We start from the raw sequence: 20,356 nt of genomic DNA, 5'->3' as shown, positions 1-20,356 counted from the left end.
GTAAAACTAATTGGAAATTTCATCCTTTTTTTCTATCCTTGGGGCAGTTTAAATAACAATGAAAGTAGTATATGTTTCTTGCAAGTGTGCCAACATTTTCTTTTAAAATCACCTGGGCCTAGCATGCTTTTGTGAATAGTTCTATGACAATTTTTATAATTTCTTCCATAGTTATTGTTTCATTCAGGTTTTCCACCTGCTTTCAGTCAACTTTGTGGGGTCGTTTGTTAGTTTTTCCAGAAAATTTGCAATTACTTCCTCCACTGAAGATTTTGACCCCTTAAAGTTATTAATGAGGGTTGGAATCTACTTCATCCAAACCCTTGCTAATGTTAATAATTTGACCTCCTCCCATGAATCAAAAACGTTCGTAATGACATCTAGAATGATGTATCCTTTTCAGAATATTTTCAATTCACTTTGCCCAGATACATCAGAAGAATCACTGTATCTATAGCAGCTATACGCATACAAAATGTATTTCTCAAATAATAAGACCTGAAAGTCAACATTACTCCTTGATCCAAGGGCTACAGAAAGGATGTTGTGTTAGCAGGCATGAAAACAACATGAATCTCCTTGTGCATCTCCTTCAGAACTCTTGGGTGGCCAGGTGCACTGTCAATGAGCAGTAATATTTTGAAAGGAATCTTTTTTTTCTTTTCTGAGCAAGGTCTCAATAGTGGCTTAAATTAATCAGTAAACCATGCTATAAATGGTTGTACTATCATCTAGGCCTTGTTGTTCCATGTATAGAGCACAGGCAGAGTAGATTTAGCATAATTCTTAAGGGCCTAGGATTTTTAGAATGATAAATGAGTAATGGCTTCAACTTAAGGTCACCAGCTGTATTAGCTCCTAACAAGACAGTCAGCCTGCCCTTTGAAGCTTTGAAGCCAGACAGTGACTTCTCCTCTCTAGCTATAAAAGTTCTAGATGGTCTTATTCCAATAGAAGGCTATTTCATCTACATTGAAAATCTGTTGTTCAATACAGCCACTTTCATCAATTGTCTTAGCCAGATCTTCTCTTAAACTTGCTTCAGCTTCTATGCCAATACTTGCTGCTTCACCTGGCACTTTGTTGTTATGGAGACTGCTTCTTCCTCTAAACCTCACAAATCAATCTCTGTTAGCTTCAGACTAGTCTCTCCTTCCGCTTCCTCACCTCTTTCAGCCTTCATAGACTTGAAGAGGGTTAGGGCCTTGTTCTAGATTAGGCTTTGTCTTAAGGAAATGTTGTGGTTGATTTGGTCTTCTATTCAGACCACTAAAACATTCTCCATAAAAGCCATAGGGCTGTTTCACTTCCTTATTATTCTTATGTTGACTGGCGTAGCACTTTTAAATTCCTCCAAAAACTTTTTTTTTTTGCATTCACAACTTGGCTATGTGGCACAAGAGGCCTACTTTTCATTCTATCTCAGTTTTTGTGATAGAACGATGCCTTACTTACTCAGCTTACAAAATGTATTTCTTAATAATAAGACTCAAAAGTCAAAATTACTCCTTGATCCATTTCTAGCTTTTGATTTAAAGTGAGAGCCGTGCAACTCTTCCTTTCACTTTAATGCTTAGAGGCCCATTGTCAGATTTTTAATTGGCCTAATTTCAATATTACTGTGTCTCAGGCAATAGCTAGACCTGAGGAGAGGGAAAAAGATCAGGAAACTGTCAGTCAGTGGAGAAGTCAGAACACACATAGCATCTATCAATTAAGTTTGCTGTCTTACATGGGCATAGTTCATGGTGCCCCAAAATAATTAAAATAACATCAAAGATTACTGACCAAGATCACATAACAGATATAATAATAATGAAAAAGTTTAAAATATTGTAAGAATTACCAAAATGTGATACAGAGCCATGGAGGGAGCACATGCTGTTGGAAAAATTGTGCCAGTAGTCTTGCTTGATGCGGGGTTGCCACAAACCCTTGATTTGTAAAAAACACGATATCTGAAAAGTGCAATAAAACAAGGTATGCCTGCAATTATTCAAATCATTTCTCATAATATTTATTTTTAAATTCTGGAGTTTACAGGAGAATTCTTGAATAAGGACATAGATTTGGCAGTCATCAACTTTTATAAGGTAATTAAGATTATGGGAGTGAATGCTACTGCCTTAGTAGAAAGTATAAAATAAAAAATAAGAGGGGCTAGGACCAAGATTTAAGGAATCCTAACCTTTAAAAGTCTGGTAGAGGAGGAAATTAGAGACCAAGAAGAACTGGTCAGAGAGATAGAAGAAAACTTTTAAAATATATTTAAACTAAATAGAATGCTCACGTGTGACTGCTATTTGCTCTCTCAATACCTATTTCCTACTTACTCCTGACTGACAAGTGTCAGCTTGGTTTGGGGTAACCATATTCCCAGACTCACATAAAATACTCACTTTCTCAATCCCCACTATATATAGGGGGGACATGTGACACAGTTCTGGCCTATGGCAATTGCATCTGCAGATTTTTTAAAAAGCTTTTGTATCCTGGGTTTTCAAAACAGAAAAGGGGGCTCCAAATGTAGCTAGTGCTGCTCTTTGTCCTCCCTCCTTCTTCCTGCCTTGAAGACAAACTAACTCTCTGGATCTTCAGCAACTAACTTGCTACCAAGAGGTAATATGCATGAAAAGAAAAGTCAGCTCTTTAAAGCCAGGAAGGTTCCGATATGTCACCAGTGGAATTGTTTAGCAGTACAACCAATGCCAACAGCCACCCACCTCCAGATCTCTTGTTAGGTGAGAAAATTAAAGTTAATTTTGTTTTAGCCACTATAATGAGGTTTCCCATAATTGCAGTTGAACATATTTCTAACTAATAAAATTTCCATCTTAAACTTAAACTGAAAATTATTTCTTCATTGTTAATATAATTGTACTTGATTTTGGAAAAGTAGAAAAAATAATAGCTATGTAATTATGAAATACAGCGTTTTCATGCATTGCATTTTTTATGCATTGCCCAGTTCACAATAAAGAATAAAAGGATAGTAATAAACAACACAAAACAACCTTCTTGTTTTCATCTGATTTTCCCTGATAATAAAAGGAAAACTATTTTTTTTTACTTTGCTACCAAATACATTGTGTCCCAAACTTAGTTTCTTTTCTATAATCAAATGTGCATTGTCCATAGAAGCTGATTTAAAGAACAGTTTTTTTGTTTTCTGGCAAAGGGGAATGAATACAGAGGCTGTATCTGAGAAAAAAAATCAGTGAGTCCCCCTCATCTATAGATGGTAGAAATTGCACATGCCTGACTAGAGACATGAGCTCCTGGTAGCAACACAGTAGAAGCCTATGATTTTCTGACCAGACACACCAGGCCAAGGAATTTAAAATCAAAGACTTTTACATCTCTGATCCTCCCCTCCAAACGCCTACTCTCTGCCCTGCCCTCTAAGACTTACTCTAGAAATTTGCTGTTGCAATCATTACTATTTAAGACATAGACTCTTATCTGACCCTTCTTTTCACCCAGAACCTTTGGTTAAGTTCTTTCCATTTTTCGGGCACTGTACTGACATTGAGGATACATTGTCAAATAAATATGAGCAATAATTTAAACATCAGTGATATGGAAAAAAAGCAAATAAAAATAAATCCTAAAATTAAATAGAACATAAATCCTACCCCTAGGAACCTTCCTGGGAAAAACAGACAAAAGATATCAATAATTACAGTTTAATGTAAGATATGATAAGACAGAAGTATGTGTACACTAGAACAGTGATTTTCAAATGTTGCCTCCCACTAGAATCACCCAGGAAGTTTTAAAAAGTCTCAATACTCAAGTCCCACTGATGAGAATCTCTGGGGTTGAGACTTAACAATTAACATTTTTACAAAAACTCCTCAGATGATTCGAATATGCACTCAAGTTTGAAAACCAGTGCACTAGTGGCAACCCCAGCAGAATCAGAATCAAGATTAAGAGGTGTTCTATCACCATTCTTATATAAAATTTATGTCTAATGTAAGAAAGCATAAATATTGGAAATTATTGAGAGCTGATATCACTGTCAACTATAAAAGCAAAGAGAACTGATAAACTATTAAAATTAATAATTGCTGCTTATCTAAGTAGTCAAATACAAGAACTGGAGAAACTGGAACCCTCATGTACTGCTGGTAGGAATGTGAAATGGTGCAGCTGCATCGGAAAACAGTCTGACTGTTCCTCCAATGGTTAAACATAGACCATATGATTCAGCAGTTCCACTCAGATATATACCCAAAAGAAATGAAAACATATGTCTACACAAAAATTTGTACATAAATGTTCACAGCAGCATTATTCATAATAGTAAAAAAGTGGAAACAATTCAAATGTTCATCAACCGATGGATAAACAAATGTGGTATATTCATGAAATATTATTAAGCAGTAAAAAGGAGTGCAGCACTGGTACATGCTACAGCACAGATGAACTTTGAAAGCACTATGCTAAGTGAAAGACGCCAGTAACAAAGCACCATATACTGTATGATTCTATTTATATGAAATGTCCAGAACAGGCAAATCTATAGAGACAGAAAGTAGATCAGTAATTTTTTACATGTTCATTGTTAGCGTATAGAAATACAATAGATTTTTGTGTGTTTTATATTCAGTGACCTTCCTTAACCACACTTATTAGATCTAGGACTTTTTATAGATTCCTTGTAATTTTCTATGTATTAAATAGATGATTGTGTCACTTGCAAATAGTTTCATTTCTTCCTTTCTTGTTCTTACTTCATTGCCCTGGCGAGGTGTACCCAGTTGAATAGCAGTGGTGAGAACAGACATACTTGCCTTATTCCTGATGTGGAGAGAAAGCATTCAGTCATTAATTATTAAGTATGACATTAGCTGTAGGTTTTTGTAGACTCTCTTTATAAGTTCCCTCTATTCCTAGTTCTTCCTAGAGGAAGTTCCCTCTATTCCTAGTTTTCTGAGAATTTTTATTACAATGAGTGTTAAATTTCATTATATGTTTTTTCTGCATCAGAATACAATATCATCTACAATTGTTCAAAATAAAAGGAAATAATTAAGTATAAATCAAACAAAATATGTACAGCTTGCATGCTAATCAAAGAAAGACTGAAATAAAAGGAGAAAGAGATCCTGTTTATGGATTAGAAGATGCAACAAAGTAAATCAATTCTCCTCAACATCAATTCTCCTTAACCAATAGAGAGTTTCAATACAATTTCCATCAAACTATCAGCAAGATTTTTTGTGGATATAGATAAAATTATTCTAAAATTCATGTGGAACAGCAAAGGAAGTAGAATAGACAAAAACATTTTCAAAAAAGAATAATAAAGTAGGAGGAACCACTCTCCTAGTTTCAAGATTTATTATATAGCTACAGTAATCAAGACTGGTATTGATAAAGGAATAGACACATAGATCTGCTAAGTTTACTTGCTACAACCACTGTTGAAGAAGGTCTCTAGGAGAATCTGAGATAAAAATTTCAATAAATTTGCTTTATAAACGGTTGAATAACACTATTTCCAAGTCCTCCCCCAAATCTGTGCCTTTCTTCTTCAGAACACCCTCTTCAGGCTACTTGGGAGCTTTTATTTCTTATACTTTCCTCAACCCCATCCCCAGCACTCAAAGGCAGTGTCCTCGGTATGTGGTATCCAAACCAGCATCAGCATCACAGGGGAACTTATTAATACAGAATTTCAGGCCCTGCTCTAGACTTACTGATTCAGAAACTCTAAGGATGAGTCCAGCAATCTGTGTTTTAATAAGCCCTGGGGGTGACTCTGATACACACTCATGTGTGAGAAGCACTGGGCTAGAGCCTAAAAAGTCTAGAGGCTTCTTATACTGTACATAAAATATAACTCTAAAGTACATTGCTGTCAAACCAGAATTGTATTTAATATTCACTGTGTAAACGTGTTCTGGCACTGTGGGAACTGGATCCTATTATTAAAGAAGAAACAAAACAAAACACACATCACGAAGAAAAATCCACTAAAATGTTAACAATTGTTTTTTTTTTTCCCCTAGGGGTTAGAATCATTGATCTTCTCTCCACTGGACTTTTCTATCTGCAAATGTTTTATAATAAACATATATTATTTTTAAGTGGATAAGAAATAGAACACAAAATAGAATGGAAAATTTGTAATCCGTCAAGTACAAACATTCAACAAACATACCAAAATAAAATGGAAAATTTGTAATCTGTCAAGTACAAGCATTCAACAAACATATCAAAATCTTCCACCATTTCAATAGTCAGGCCAATCAAACAATCATAATAATAATAATTTGGCCTATTCTTTCTCTTTTAGTCCCTGAAGAGTCTCAGCGTCTTGGCCTTTAAACACCGTTATTTGATCATTATGTGCAGTAGCCATGGTTTTAAGGGGTCAGTACAGATCAAAACAAGTCATTTTAGAAGAGGAGCGACCAGTCTTAGCTGTGGCTGCCCGAGAGTCACCCAAGCCATCACCTTTCCTCGGGGCTCTGCTAAGACCCAGACCAACAAACTCCCCAGGGTCCTACTCACAGGCTTGCGACACCCTGCTCTCCCACCTCAGATTTTTTTTTTTCCAAAGCAGACAATATGGTATTGTGATTAGATATAAACTGAAAGTGTATTTTCTGCCCTTCAGTAATTACACTGCCTTATGGTAGCATTATTCGGTGTGAAGCCTTATTATGCTGCAGAATGAAATTCTGTATAATTTTCTTCTCCTCCAATGCACAAATGGAAATCATATTTTGGTCCGAGTTGGGAAGAAAGGCTCAGTTATCACTTTTGAGCGTGGTGTTATTTTCCCCAGAATTAAAAAATCCATCTGGGTGTCCGACCTCGCTCACCCTGCTGCCTCTCCATTCAGCCTTTTGTATGCAGATGAACCTTATCAATTTCCACCGCCTCAAAAGCCCGCACCCAGCTTGGTGCCTCCCCCTGGTCCGCGCAGCTTTAATGGAAATGCATGAGGCTTTTTTTTTCTTTGATGTCTGTGCAATACACGCATGTGGATAAAAAACCTGTGCTTTTATTTAGGGGGAGGGGGAGGGGGGTTCAAATCAAAGTTAAAGTCTCTACCCTATCGCTCCTCGCTGGCGATTAGCGGAGGAGAGAAAGGAACAGCAAATCCAACACAGAAGCTGTGAAACTGGGGTTATTCAGATTATTGACTAACAAATAAAGGGGCATGGGATGTCACATTTGTATTCCGAGGGTTTTCATCCCGCCACAGGCCTCATCAACAACTTAGTGGAGTGCTACTAAATCCCCTGTGTTAACACGCGGGGCTCCGGGGGGCTCCGTGTGATTAATGCATTAATTGCAGCTCCCTCAGGCCTGGCGCTGGCTGTGTCAATAATTCACTTAAGGCCAGTTGGCCCTTGAGTTATTCTACAGTCTAGTGTAAACAACTCGCAAATAACACCACTCAACCATTTACCCCAATCGGATCGCCGTTTCCCAGGCTGTTAGCGACTTCCAATGAATGATTCATCCGCCAGCGACAAAGCCTCGCCCCGGAATTGTCCGGAACCACCAGGACTACAGGAGTACATCAAAACCGCCTGGCTTCCGCCCAACCTGCAGAAGACTCACAGGGCCCTCTGAAGCGCTGCTTTCCCAGGCCAGGTCTACACAGTGCAAAGTCAGCGGTTATTAGGAAAAAAAAAATGCCTGGATGATAATTTAGGCAGTGAGGCTCCTATTCACCCAGGTCAATTATTCAGAAAGAAGGGAGAGGAAGAAACCAACCAACCACCCAAATTTTCTTTGGCTCCAAATATCCCACCAACTCATTACATTTGTGACAGATTAAGTTTGATTCTGTCAACCAAGATTTTTATATTATAAACTGATGATGCAATTCACATGAACCTTGAGTTTAGAGTCACGGTTGAGACCACCTTCCCTAAACTAGTGAGAACTGGCTGTGTGAACTTGTGAGCTTAACTGTTCCTACTCGGTTCGCTCTCCTGAGAAACAGAGATGGTATTTACCCTGTTTACCTATCAGGACAAAATTGTTACAAAGATGTTAAAGTAATGATAAATATGTAAACATTTTTTTGAAAACATGTTAATACTAATCTAAATGAGGAATTATGGCTCTTACTGATAAATATGATAAAAGTAATATATCTTTGGTTTTTGCTGTACTTTAAATTTCTCAGAGTAGTTGAAAGGGTGGGGCTCTCACGAGGAACTCTCGGCTCAGGTTGCAGAAAGATTTCTCATGCCAGGAGTAGAATAGTTTTAGGAAAGAAAGTTCATTTTACCTTTTGAGAAAGAAGGGAAAAAAGAAGAGAAAGAAAGAAAGAAAGTGAGTGGCCACCACACACAAATGAAGGAGTAGAAATGTTGGGCCCCAAGAAGCAGCAGCTCGGTGTTTAAAAAGGGTAAAAATGGCTTTTTTCCCCTCTGCTTTGGCAGACTGATAACAGAAGAGGCAGCAAAGCTATTGCATGTGTTCTTTATTTTTTTCTTTTCTCTGTGAGGCTGGCTTATCTGAGTCCCTGGAATCTGGTCCTGGGAGGAACTGAGGCAGAGAATTCACAGCTCTATTGTCTGCTTCAGGCTCTTCAAGGCTGAGAAAATGAAACTCTTAGAGAAAATGAGTTAGGCCACAGGTGTTTTAATTAAACAAAACAAAGGGGTAGTTGTATTGTGAGTATTTTAAAGATTATGTGCTGTGAGTTTATGCCTCTTATTTTCTGTTAGTTTATTTTCCTCTGTTAGATAGATTGTTAGTAAGGCCACCTTTCAGTAGTCATATTTGTAGAAAAGAATTTCAAATGTGCAGAACAATCATTAGCTCCCTTTATAAGATCTAACTAATCAGGTTTAAAGAAAGAAGCTGTAACATCCATGTTAAAATATCTACCCTCTGCTGGACTCGTCCAACTTCTTCCTGAACAGAAAACAACTCCTCCTAAGTGGGTTCATTTTCTCTTTGGATATTTCTAATTTGAAGAACATTCTTCCTCATAGTGAAATAACATCTGTGTCCTTGGATTCTCCACTCTGCTCCTTGGGATCCAGAGAACAAATCTCTTTCAAGGGGACACTTGCCCTCACAATGAGAGAATCAAGTCTTGTAGAAGTTCTGGAAATAAGATCCTAGATCAGTGATTAATTGAAGCTACCTGTTTTGCTTTTAAAATTCTAAAAATAAACACATTCATAATTTTCTTTAAAAATTCCAAACAGAACACAAGGTGTAAAGTGACAAGTAAATATGACCATGTACTTCCTCTTCCCCTATACTCCGTTTCTACTTCCCAGAAATAACTGCTATTAACCATTCCTTGAGCAGCCTTCTGGAAATCCAAATGCAATTTACAAACTTACAAGGATACACAAAGTTAGACAATATCATGCACATTTTTCTGCAACTATTTGCTGAACAGTATCTTGGACATATCAACATAATAGCACATGTAATATACTATTTCAAGGTGTTTACTGGAAAAGTATTTCTAATAGAATTTTGCATCTGAATTCATATATGAGATTGGCCATTAGTTTTCTTTCAATTGCACTAAGCGTAGGTTTTGTTATCAGGTTTGCTAGCCTCATAAAATGATTGAGTAGCTTCTCTCAATCTCTTTTTTCTTTCCTCTATTTTGCAACAGTTTCTATGAAATGAAAATTATCTATTCCTTGAAAGTTTGGTAAAACACATCCTTAACAATGTCAGGACCTCATGCCCTTTTTAGAGGTATAATTGTTTTATTACTTCTTTAATTTCTTCTATGATTATTATTCTAGTCAGGTTTCTTATTTTCTAAGCAAATTTTTATGATTTATATTTTCCTGAGCATTTTTCATTTTGTCTATATTTTAAAGTTATTGGGATGAAGTTGTACTTTAGAATTTTATCTCCTGTATCTGCAGCCATGTCCTTTTTAAATTTGTTGTTTGTGTCTTTTCTCTTTTTTCCTCATTTGTATGTGCCAAATATTTATACATAGTTTCAAAGAACCAGATTTTGGTTGTGTTTCTCTATTCTATTTTTTATTTCATAATTCAATAATTTCTACTTGCATTTTTACTAATTCTTTTTTCCTAACTTATTTGGAGTAATTTGGTTATGATTTTTCTAGTTTCTTAAGCTGAAAGCTTAATTTGTGTTCTAATAAATGCATGTAATACCATGCAATTTCCTCTGTCTCTGCCCAATCTACATTTTGATAAGTGTTCTTAATTTTGTGCATTTTCAAAGTTGGTAATGACCATTTTTTACCTCCTTTTCAATTAAAAAGATACTCAGAAATAGAGTTTTTAAGAACAAAGTTTTCCTTTGGGTATTAATTTATACTTCTGTTTCCTTGTGCTCAATAAGATCATATGAGTTATACCTTTTGGAATTTATCAAGATTTCTTCTGTAACCTAAAACATGGCCAATTTTGTGAAAGATCTGTTTTTTAAAAAAATAAAATGTGTTCTGTTAAAGTAAGTCAAGCTTATTAATTATGTTAGTCAACCTCTCAACATCCTTTTATTCACTTCACTTAATTTCATTCTTTTCTGCTTCATCTAATTATTGTGAGTACAGTAAGTTAAGGTTTCTCACTGTGATTATAGATTTATTCACTGACCCTTTTGTTTCTATTTGTTTTTGCTTTATTGTGAGGTAACTAGTCTTTCTAGTAACCTATCTCCCAATTCCTGTCAGATGTGCCATATGTCTTGATTTTTCTTTTATATTTTGCTTTCTATAAGAATTTCTCAGCTTGGTCTTTGAGCTTACTCACTTGCTCTTCAACTGTTTCCATTCTGCTATTCAAACTGTCTATTAAATTTTTATTTCAAAAATAAACATTTTAATTCCCAATGTCTCTAGTTGATTATTATGTATGCAGTATCCTCTGTGTCTCTCTGATATTAATTATGCTTATTGTAATGTCTTGATCTTTTTGCTTTTCATTAGCCTAATTTCCTGGTATCAGCCCATGAACTTATTGAGTTTGATGCATCTCTTTCATAGTTTTGGCTTTCCTCAACACTCAGTGACTCTTGGTTGTGTGCTGATCTCTGTAGCTACAGTTCCCTTTAGCCTACCAGTGAAAGCCTATCTCCAAAGGTTGTTGGGGAGACATGGAACATGTGTGAGGCAGTGTAAGCCAGGAGTTGGATTCCTAAATATTCAGTTCTCTTGGCAGCATCAGCCTCCTGAGGCCCCATCCTTTCTCTCTGATCAAAAACCTGTCCTTCCCCATCTGAGTCCTGTTGCCTGCCTTGACAGATGAGAAAGTTGAGGACGTGTTCTCCTGCCAAGTGAAGCTCCCGCCCAAGTTAGCTCCTGTGTTAGCTGCCCCAGTAGGCCCTTCCGCCCAGGATCTGCTGCCCGGGGCTCACTCCCCACAGCCACACCCTGTGCAGCGATGCTCTTCCACACACGTTTCCTGTTTCTGTCTGGATCCATCTGCACCTCTCTCTGGGATGCCTCAAACTTTTGAATGCATCAAAGATGCCTCTTAGTTTCCACTGTGGTTGTAAATAGTTTTCCCCTAAGTATTGCACCTCTTTTCTATCATTTCTACAGATTTGAGGATGGAGAAGTGAGTCTGCAGTGTGTGCTTTTCAATTGCTTACCGTCTGTTTGCCATGAAATGGACACCTCCCCTGGACAGTAGTACTTATGCATCCTTGAAACAGTGGCAAAATGATGTGCTTAGGGACTGATAAAGTGTGGGGCGAATGAACTCTTGTGATTATTGAACATGCATTTTTAAGAAAGATATGTGCCTACTGGTGTTTAAAAACAAATTAGAACACCAGGTGATTGGTGTCCACTCCTTTCCCTGGTGGCTTCTATAGGAAGTGTCATGGAGGGCTGGGCTTCCTGGGCTAGTCTAGGAAACAGCTGCGCCTATTTGAATAAAAGAGAGGGAAGGGAGGGCCAGTCTATTTACAGGTCAACAGCAGCCCTGCTATCTGATGCCTTGTGGAACTAATTCCTAATTGGGGCAGTGTTTGTCAACACTGACAGGACCCTAATACACTGTAATCGCTCCAGCCACAAGCTCCGATAGAGATCTTAATCTCCACACTGTCCCCTTCACAGGCAGCAGGCCTGCTGCCCACCCCTCCTTCCATTCTTGGCTCTGTCTCTCTCTTGATCTCTCTTCCCTCCGCCCCCACCCTTCTGTGCCATTTAGTTCTCCTCTGCCATTTGTCTCTCTTTTACAGCCTGGTTCTTTCCTTCTTTCACTCTTTGCAGGGTCTTGGATCTCCCACTCCGTCTTTCTCTCTCTCAGTCCTTTGTCTCGTAAATATGCATCAAATTCAAATCCTCAAGACTTCCCAGAGAGTTTAGGCCACATGTAACTTTAATGTGTGGCTATTTAATAATTCATTATTAAAAAAACTCTCTGAAATAAGTTTAATGATACTTCAGCAAATTTTCATAAATAGAAGCAGAGGGTTATGATAAATGTTTGTGGCAAATGGACAGAGTGTGACTTATTTATTGGTACCTATATTTTGCTACTTTGGGAAGATAATTATCTCACCTAAACCAGGTTCCTAGTTGGTAGTATCTGCAGCACAGTCTGAACCAACCCTGGAAGCAATGTGTTTAAAACACAGAGCCACATGGACAGCAGGCACCACTGAACCAGGGCAGAGCCCTCCTGTTAAATACCTGTGCTGGGAGACAGACCACGAGGGACTACTCCTGCTCCAAGAAGATCTGGAGGACCTGGGGGGAAAGCACTGGTCAAGTGTGCACTTCAGTTGGAGGCACTGTAAGCAAATCCAGGCCAGGAAGTAAAGGATTCATACCATTTCATTACCTTTCAATCAATTTTCAATTCTGCCTCCAAGACGGCCTGTTGACACTCTGTCGACCCTGGGTCTAAACCATCATCACTTCTTTGGATTATTGCTAGAAACTTGCACTTCTCTCTGTCCTTCAAATTCCCTCTCAGAAATGTTGTTTCTAGAGGTTAGTTGTTCTCATCCTTAGGGTCTCAGCTCACGTGTTATACCTATGTTACATCCTAACCAGAGTATTAGCAGCTCTCCACACACCAGTTACTCTCTATAGCTGTATCCTGTTTATTTTATCCATAGCACTTATTACAAATTGTAATTACCTTGTTTGTTTATTTTTCTCTGGGTGCATAAGCTTCATGAGGATAAGACCTGTCTCTTTACTTCACCATGATGTCCCCTTTACGGTGCCTGGAACATAGTTGGTCCTCAATAAATATCTGCTGAAAAGAATGGATGAATGAAGAAATGAATGACATAATGCACCAAGGAATAAGAAGATCACCCTCTAATCTCTCTCCTTCCTTATATTAGTGATCATAATTTCAATGCTTTAATTTCTCTCTTCTCAAAGATTCTTAGTGACCTATGTAATCAAATCCAAACTTCTGAATTTCTCCTTTGAGATCTCATGAAATTTTGTCCCAATGTCTCTACCAAGCCTTGTTGATATATTTCTCACAACTTCCCACTGGAGAGCCCTCTGCTCCATTCATGCTTTCTCCTCTATGCCTTTGCTCAAACTGCATTCTCTTCCTAGGATGTCAGCTGAGAGCAAGCCATGCTTTATCTTTCTCTGTATCCCTAAACACACAGCAGGCTTCCCAAAACCTCTGTTGTCTGGTTATTGGCACTGTTGTTTACCTTATACCTGGAGAGCTGGTTCTCCAACTGCATTATCACATTCTTCAGACAAGAATGCCCTCTGCTCACCTAGAGGTGTCATGGAACTACATTTACAACCAAATCAACCTCACAGTCAGTTCCACTGGCCACTCCTTATGCATTAGTCTGACCTTTGGGGTTTGTTGGGGCCAGGCTGTAGAAAAGTGTTTTGTCTAAAGCTTCAGAGATGGCTGAAGAGTTAAGAAAAATATGCCATGAAGTGTGGGAGTGAGGGAGGGAAGGCTGGAAATTACTATAAAGGAAAAAAAATATAAAGGAGATTCTGAAAGTGGAGGAGACACAAGCACATTCCCAAAGTACATCTAGTGATGGGAAGTGCCGAGTCAAAGAGAAAAGCAAAAGCAGCTGAGGACCAGCAACAGGGAGCAGGCATGAGAATTGTCGGGAGGGCTCTGGCAATTGCCTTGGGGCCAACAGAGCTAGGTCAGGGACAGGGAGTGTTCCAACTTTTCCCCTTTCCTCCCCTCTCTTTGTCCATCTCCCGCCCCCACTTTGTCTTCCTCTGTCCCCTCCTCCTCCCATCCCTTCTCCTTCTCTCCCTCCTGTCTCTCTGTTCCCACCTGTTGTCTCACACTGATAAGGCCCTTCATTCTTGCACACACTGACACCCTTCACCCTGTTTCGTGCCCTCTTTTTCTCATACGCTTTCTCACACACAAATGGGGCTGAAGGCACATCATCAGACCACTACAGAATTCTCACCTCCTTTAAGGGTTGAGTCAATGCTCTGCTTCTGAGGTATACCCTCGAGCCCCAACAAAATAAATCTGAGAAGTCCAGCACTTTCAGAAGTGTTTGCCATTACATGCTTTTTGTTTTTCCTTCTCCCAGTAGCTCAGAAAGTCTTTCTGCATCGGTCCCGGCCATGATACACTTACCTGTGATTTATTGATGATAATCGCACGAAAGCCATTTGTAATCAAATGTTAAACAAAGACATTCTCTCACTGAGAGGGAGTGATAACGCACCATTTAGTAATTTTTGTGCGGTTGGTAATTTGGAGAATGAATGATAATTTCTGAGCCTTGAAAAGCTGCATTGACAATGCCTGGTGCTATTCACCTAGTGAATAAAGACACCTTCCTCTCCATGTCCTGTGATAAATTTCTTTTATTAGGGCCACTTGCGTGGGACTTTATCTTAATGGTCTCTCATATGGGGCAGTTGTGCTTGAGCCATTAGGTTGTTTTTCATCACGGCTTAAACACAGGGCTCAGAGAAAATAAATACCAATGGTATTTCCAGGAAGCTCCCAGGCAGCTCAGCTGCTACAGAAATCAAGCCCTGAAACTAATGGGTTTGCCCAATCCCAACTAGCAGGAAACTCACAGAGAGAATGTGTCCCTACACTCCTGGGCAGATGGTGCGACTCCCTCACCTACCCTGCTTGCCCTTCCCTCTCCTCTCTGCCCCTTCCTGAGTCACTGCCCACTTGTCTGCAGTGTTCCTTCTTTGCCCTCATTCTCTCTTATATTCTCTAAATTGCACTTTTCCCTGTGTTAATTCAGTCAGTACCCCTCTCAATGTGGGAGGAAGTGGTGGTATGCCCAATACCTAAATAGATATTATATTGGCCTATACAGGTTCTTTGCAATCTTTCTTCCATTAGGAGAAATCCTGGCAGGTGGTGAGAGGAATCTGAGGAAGATGAGAAGCCACTCACTCCCACATCACACGAGCATTTCCTTATAATGGACACAACAATGTCCCATCAGTGATTTACTTCAGTACGGGTGATACATCTCACTGCATTCTGAGAGCCCAGGGTGATAGAACCTGGAGACTATTTTGGTAGAGGCAGACTGCTTTTGAGTACTATTCCTCTGAGTGCTGGTCCTCTTAGAACTGGTCCTCTGAGTACTATTCCTTCGAATACTATTCCTCTGAGTACTGGTCCTCTGAGTACTGTTCCACTGAGTACTATTCTTTTGATTACTATTCCTCTAAGTACTGTTCCTCTGAGTACTATTCCTTCAATTACTATTCCTCTGAGTACTGGTCCCCTGAGTACTATTCCTTGGAGTACTATTCCTCTGAGTACTGGTCCTCTGAGTACTGTCCCTGGTAGAGGCAGGCTGCCTCAGTGTGCCCTTCACAGGCTCAGGGCCTCTCTACAGGCATGGTGGCCACCCCTTCAGATGTCAAAGAATATCTATGAATCTTGTCCTTGGGTCACTTTCCCTGCCCACAGTCCGCCAGTCTTTAGCCCCTTCTTCAAGCCCCCATCCAGTTCCCAGCTCCAATCGTGTCACAGACCCCAGAAAGGGCTGTCAGCCACTCTCTGAGCCTCCCAGTCCCTCTGCCAGGTAGGGGAGTGGGAGAGAGGAATGGGGAGAGGCTATCTTAGTGAGCCAGTGGCACATTTGAGAAACTGTAAGACATCCCAACCTGCCTTAGTATACAAGAGAGTAACTGTCTCCTCAGCCTAAAACTGAATTGCAAAGAGCCCCTTTCATTGCTTTAGCTAGGACACACACAGCTCCAGGAGATAGGGGGAGAAATATTAATAACAGCTGACATTTAATTCACACTAACTATATGCTAGGCATTGTACCAAGAACTTTGCATTTATTACTTCATTTAACCTTTACAACATGCATAGGATTTGGGTACTATTATTATCTGCTTTTTACTGGTGAAGAAAAGGAAGCTGAGAAGGCTTAGGTTGTAGTTGCCCAGAGCCACAAAACTAGCAAGTTCTGTTGCTGGAATTGGAACCCAGGCCATCACTCACTCTTTTCCTTTCTGCTGTTCTGACAATGGCAATCCCATCCACACTTTGAGTCCTTTACTAAAGGGACCAACACATGCCTTCTCCCACCGGTGCCAAGTGGGTAAGGAGAGACGGCATGTCTGAGTCCAGACACCATGCCAGCACACACCCCTGGGATGCCGATGGATTTCCCAGCACCCTCATGGAGAGCTGACACTTGTTTCTCTCCCTGGGGTGGCAGACCAGCCCCTGATCAGAGATAACTCTCATCTGATCCTCAACAATACTCTTTTTTTCATCATAGAAGCACTGGCCATGTGCCATAGACTCAAATACTACTCCCTCTGAATGTAGGTCCACAGAAGGGAATCTGCCATCCACCCAATTTAGGGGGCACTGCTGCCTCCTCACCTCAAAGAGCAGTCAATCCCATAACTGCCTTTTACCCTCTGCCCTTCTTCCCTGTGTCTGGTGTGGAATGGCAAAATTCTGTTTGGGTCCCATTTGGATACTGACTATAAATTCTGCCTTGGGTTTCAAATGCAGTGTCCCACAGGAGGGCAAATTCCCTCCCACTAATTCCCCAGTGGAGAGAAGATTATTGTGATGCACCCCCTTGACAGATACTACCCCACCTCAGCCAATCTCTGGTTATCTTAGAAACTACCATGGACCCCAAACAGACTATCCCCAAATAATGGGTTTCTTTTAAGTGTCAAGAACCTGAAAATTCCACAGTCATCTCTGGTATGTCGTTTCTGATACAGAACCATTATATTACACTGTCTTTTCTCTCTTACAGCATTGTATTAAACCACCAGTGTGCCAAGCTCCCCTTCAGCTTATGGACCTATCTTTAACCCTTCTGCCTCCTTGCCTGCCCCAAATTTACAGAAAGGGAGAAAATATTTGCTTTCTACACTTCCAATAAAGATCTGATAACAAGAATCTATCTATAACCCAAAAAAATTAACAAGAAAAAATCAAACAACGCATTAAGAAATGGGCAACAGAAATGAACAGAAACTTTTCCAAAGAAGACAGAATAATGGCCAGCAAACATTAAAAAAATGCTCAACATCTCTAATCATTAGAGAAATGCATATCAAAACCACCATGAGATATCACCTAACCCCAGTGAGATTGGCCTCTATTAAAAAAATCCCCAAACAACAAATGCAGGTGAGGATATGGAGAGACAGGAACACTCTTACACTGCTGGTGTGACTGCAAATTAGTGCAACCTTTGTGGAAAAGAATTTGGGGATACCTCAAAGAGCTAAAAATAGAAATACCATTCAACCCAGCAATAGCATTATTAGGCGTCTACCCAAAAGAGCATAAGACATTCTACTATAAAGACATCTGCACCCGAATGTTTATGGCAGCACAATTCACCATTGCAAGGACGTGGAAACAACCCAAGTGCCTGTCAATTCATGAGTGGATTATTAAAATTTGGTATATGTTTACAATGGAATATTACTCAATTCTAAGAAACGACAGTGAGCTAGCACCGTTTATATTATCCTGGATTAAGCTTAAGCCCATTATCCAAAGTGAGGTGACACAAGATCAGAAAAACGGGCTCCACATGTACTTGCCATCAAATTGGTACTGACTGATTAACACTATGGTGCTCAAATGGTGGTGGTGTTCACCAGGAATTCAGGGGTTGGAGGGGTAGACCCACATCTGAGGGAAGTGGTGAGTATTGTGGAGGGGAAGGGCATACCTCTAACCCTTGCTAGGGAGACACAAAGATATAAAATGCAACCAAAATGTTTGTACTCTCATATTTTCTTGAAATAAAAAAAAAGATCAATGGGCAGCCAGGAATCTGACTAAAAACCCAAGAAACAGGCTCTACCTCAGAAGTGGCAATCTTATTGTAACTATGACCATAAACACGAATCCTATGCATCATCTCCATGGGTTTTACTGCTCTGAGTGCAGAATTTTGAGTATTTTTAAATAATGTTCTGATAAAGCTCTTGACTTGTAAATCCTCTTGGGATGCTAGGGAATTCCCTAAAATGAAGCAGAAATGACCTACCATACTGCACCACATTCGGAGATACCCATCAGCATTCCTGTGGGAACAAATAGATAGATAAGAACCTCCAAGCAGAGGAGAGCAAGCAGCATGATAAATAAAAGTAACTTTAAAGTTATGGTTGCCTCACCCATCATTAACCTCTGAATGGATTATGTCTCAGAATAAAGACCCAACTAAGATGGTGATACCAGCAAAGACTTTCAGTTGGTCAAAATGACTCAGAGAGAAGAGGATGAGAATATGATTTCACCACCTCAGCCTGATAGATTTAAGATACCCATATTTAAATTGAGAGATAAGAAAAGAGGGGAGTGGTGAGGAATGGGAGGGAGAAAACACATTGTAAAAACTATTGTAGATGTAGGTATTGGCATACAATGCTAACGAGAACCAAATAGGTAAGAAACTGGCTAAGTTTTTAAGAATGACATATTTATTTCCCCTTTCTCAAAAATGTACTAAAGCCCCAAATCCACCCTTGGCCTTCCAGTATTCTCTGGGAAGGAAGTGAGCTGAGAAAGCTGCTAAGATGCTAAGGAGGACATATTCTTCAATGCCCACTTCCAGTGTGGCCAAGAACAGAGGAAAAGAATCTCAGAGAACAGGGATGGGGAGCTCCTCCCTGGGAGCAGAATCAAGAACATTCCTTAACCCCAGGAGATGGGTCCCACGCAATAATATATGTCTCCAGATTTTCCCTTACTGAATGGAAGTTGTATTTTGGTTATCTTATTTGTGTTCCACCATTGTTTATTGGATATAAAAAGGGACACAGTGTCTTTTTAACTTATAGGTCTCTGTATGAAGAAGCATGTTTTAAAGCAATTGACAGGGTGTAATTATTCGCTTTTACCTTAATGCTAGAAGCATCCTTGCTCTAATAGCTCAGCGATCACTGCAAGGAATGATCATTGCACTTTATTTTCCATGGAGAAGGAAATAAAATGCTAGCTCACTACTTGGCTCATCAAAGTTCAATACTTAAGTAGTAATAATATTAATAATGTTTATTGCTTAATGTTTTGGAGTTAATCTATGAATAAAGAACAGAAGGCTTGTATGTGACTGCAGGACAAAATGTAAATTTTGTTAGCAAACTGAACAATGAAAAAGTGAGCTGATGAAAGGAGGTAGAATTGGGGAGAAAGCGTGAAAAAAAGTGTAAGGCTGCTGTTATCCTTGTATTATAAAGTGGGTAGCAGAGAGATAGTATCCAATGTTGACAGGACAAGAGATGACAGTTAATGTATATTATTTAAAATTGTAATACAAAACAGAAAGTAATAAAAATATATGTGTAAAATATTGACAGGAGAGAAGGAGAAAATTGTGTATGTGACCCAAATCTTTTATTCATAGTAAAAAATCCATATAGCTTGTCTAAAGGATATAAATCAAGAAATTGAAGTATCAACATATTATTTATAGTTATAGCAGAAGAATTAAAAGAAGAAATTATTTTTAAAATTAAATCTGGAGATTAATACTTTATAAATAAGGAGGGGTGAGACAAGAAACTATTTTCCTCATAAATTTTTCTGTCCCATTTTAATCATTACCTGTGGTTATATTTAATGAAAACCAAGCAAACAGAGCACTTGTCATTTTTATGAGCAATTTTTAAAAAACATTTTTATTGAAGTATAACAAACATAGTGCAAAGTTCACAAATTGTAAGTGTACAGCTCAAGATAGAGAATATAGAAATAGAAAGTTCCCTTGGGCCCCTCCCAGTCAATACCCCAAAGGTTGGCACTATTCTGACCTCCATCACTATAATTAGTTTTGCTTAATTTGAAACATCAGATAGCTGAAATTATACAGTATATACTCTCTTGTTTTTGACTTTTTTGTTCTATTATATCTGTGAGATTAACTCATGTTGTGTGTGTAACTGTTGCCATTACCT

The sequence above is a fragment of the Microcebus murinus genome, chromosome 1, assembly GCF_040939455.1.
Source record: "Microcebus murinus isolate Inina chromosome 1, M.murinus_Inina_mat1.0, whole genome shotgun sequence".
Taxonomy (NCBI): Eukaryota; Metazoa; Chordata; class Mammalia; order Primates; family Cheirogaleidae; genus Microcebus; species Microcebus murinus.
This window is presented reverse-complemented; position numbering follows the sequence as displayed.